Consider the following 3,041-nt stretch of genomic DNA (forward strand, 5'->3'; position numbering starts at 1 on the left):
CCATTCGTGCGTCGGAGCTGACACACTTTTTTTTTCTTCAGTTTTTGTATCATATAGGCAGTCGGATTTTTTATTTGTTTAATTAATTAATTTATTAATTTTATTTACTTTAGTACGAAAATGAGTGAAGCGGAGCCTGGTACTAGCTGGAGCAGTTATTCCGCATAGCTATCGTTTCCGTCACCAAAAAAGAAACGTACGAAGCAAACACCCTTATCGTCCTCCGAGAAAACCGTTTTGATTAATGTGTTTAAATATGTCGAGGATACCTTATGCTTGCTTATACATGATAAAAAAACAAAATTATAAGGGTTCTTTATTGACTACGGAACCCTGAATATAAGTAAAACATTATCTGTTAGATAAATAACAGGATATAGGAATATAGAATAAAAAAAATATTTGTTTATCAAATGAAGTTTTATTTCATGATAATATTCGTAAATAATGCTGTAGTAAAATGTTGAGCACCCCTGAGTCATATGTTTTTGTTTATTTACATTGTTTAAAATACCTACCCGATCTGACTATAGGCATTGTGGCAGTCTTTTGTCTTACATAATCGGAATTGCAAAAACACTCTAGTGTTCACTTTAGCTCGGCGTTACACAGTTAGAAGTGATACGTCGAGATACATAAGATAATATATAATAGAAATAAGCATGACAGTAGACAGAATACTTTCCCAGACAAGCTCTGGTGCAAAGAGCTCTGCTACTACTAACAATCAATCTTCTTCCTTTCTTGACAGTCAGGTAAAAATATAGCATAAGTGCCAACAGATTTTTTAAATATCCGTAAAGAATTTTTAAAATAGCTCACGTTTTCAAGCACACTCACTCACTAAATTTAAGCGTGTAAGCGTCAATAGCTAATAAACTCAATTTCGCAGTAAAATATTAATGTTAGTATGGATGGTTGAAATTCACATTTTTCCTTAATGTCTGTGATTACCTTAATTCCGGTGATAGTAGCGAATACACAATCGAGTCTAGTATTTCTTGAATATATATCGAATACTGATAACAATTCAATTTCCTTCGCAAAGCAAGTATAAGCAAGACTACACAAGTCTGGAACAGCTGCTGATGTTTTGATATCATTTTTTAAGGACATTGTTTAAAATCTTTTAGAACAGATTTTAAATTATAACTAATATTAAGGGTTGGCATTAGGGTGAGGCCGCCTTCCTAGAAATAAGATGATGATATCAGAGGATATTGTGGAGCCTAACAATACCTCCACAGATCACTATAGACTGGAAACACAAACTACATTTACATTGAGGCTAAATAGTGATGTGTGTATTTTATAATATGCTCAATATTAACAATTTTGCTTTACAGGAGATTTGGAATATGCCCTATAACTGCAGACTCCAATATTGCAAGTAGCACCTGCAATACAGTGGAATAACATATTGGTGTGCTGAAGACATTGTACTGATGACCCTGTTATCTGGTCAAATCATAAATGTGTGTATTATCAAAATATTTGCATATATTGTGAAATGCTGATGATATTTGATTTGGTCTTTGATATTTGAAAATAAAAGAATATTTACTTTGCTGAGTTTGTTTTGTTGTAGTCTTTTCCAAAACTAAAGCTTTCAGTTTAACATTTTACTATGAATAACATTTTTTTTACCATTAAATAAATTATTCAAAAAAGTGTAGTTGTAAAAAATACATTTTGAATAGCTCTGTATGATACCTGCGTATGTTCGCCCCCTGCAGTTTCACCCACGTAATTCCTGTTCCCGTGGGAAGGAATACATGGCCTATAATACTCAAATGTGGATTTTTATTGGTAAAATAATCTTCAAAATTGGTACAGCTGGTCCAGTGCTTACCCCTACAATCTCACAAACTATCTTTTTATTACAGTATCCTATACCTCTGAGGGTGAAATAGGGGTTAGAAGTTTATAAAAAAAAGATTTTTCAAAGTTTATTTATTTTAATAGTAATAAATACAGTGACATAGACTTTCAGTTAGACATTTTTTAAACCCTGAAACCACAAAGCTTAAAAATAATAAAATATATACTTCTCATCCAAACAGTCGGCCTGTACAGTACTTGCAGACACTTTTGATGCTGAGGCCTTACTAGCTACACCATAAAGGGGCCAGACTCGACACTGAGGGATCCTGGGTTCAGCCCTGCCCACTGTACTTACAACATATTGGCCATACTTAAATGTTGTATGTTTTACCGTAAATAAATTATTACAGATGCTACCTTTCGAACAGCTTCAGTCGATCACAGGATAGGTACAATGAAGTTACATACTAAATAATCAAATTTATTTTATAATTAACAAAAATGAGTAAGAATATAGATGGATGGCTGACATAGAGAGCTCCTGGGATTACACACACACACACAAACACACACCACACAATTCTTAAGCTGGCTCAGCTAGTCAGTCTTGTCAAAGCACTCATCTTCATGTCTCTGTGTCAATATCAGTAGTTCATCGTAATGGTCTGTTCATAGTAATCAATTTACTCTGAAATTTAAAAAGAAATTTAATAAGTATTTCATACTAAAACTTAGATAGAATCTTTGAGAGGTTAACATTAGCAGTGGTGTCCTGGGTTCAATCCCCGGCTGGGCCGATTAGGGTTTTCTCAATTGGTCTAGGTCTGGCTGGTGGGAGGCTTCGGCCAGTTACCACCCTACCGGCAAAGACATACCGCCAAGCGATTTAGCATTCCGGTATGATGCCATGTAGAAACCGAAATAGGTGTGGATTGTCTTCCTACTCCTAACAAGTTAGCCCGTTACCATCTTAGATTACATCATCACTTACCATCAGGTGAGATTGTGGTCAAGGGCTAACTTGTAAAGAATAAAAAAAACCTGCTTCAATGTGGATTGGTAGTATTATGGTGATAATGTATAATATACCACTATCAGATGTTAATGATAATTAATGTTCCGGAGGTCCTGTGTTTGATCCCTGGCTGGACTGATTGAGACATACGGTTAAAAGATTTAGCATTCCGGTGTGATGACATGTAACAACCTAAAGAGTT

At 34.7% G+C, this 3,041-nt stretch overlaps 1 long non-coding RNA gene across 1 annotated transcript; it reads left to right on the forward strand.

Annotated features, from left to right (window-relative positions):
- Positions 1-398: 398 nt before the first annotated feature.
- Positions 399-1,568, forward strand: LOC112053818 (uncharacterized). The gene is made up of 2 exons (XR_002887415.2): positions 399-755; positions 1,347-1,568. It is a non-coding gene; the product is annotated as an uncharacterized LOC112053818 (long non-coding RNA).
- The last annotated feature ends 1,473 nt before the right edge of the window (positions 1,569-3,041 follow it).

This window comes from Bicyclus anynana, chromosome Z (assembly GCF_947172395.1).
Source record: "Bicyclus anynana chromosome Z, ilBicAnyn1.1, whole genome shotgun sequence".
NCBI classification, from domain to species: Eukaryota; Metazoa; Arthropoda; class Insecta; order Lepidoptera; family Nymphalidae; genus Bicyclus; species Bicyclus anynana.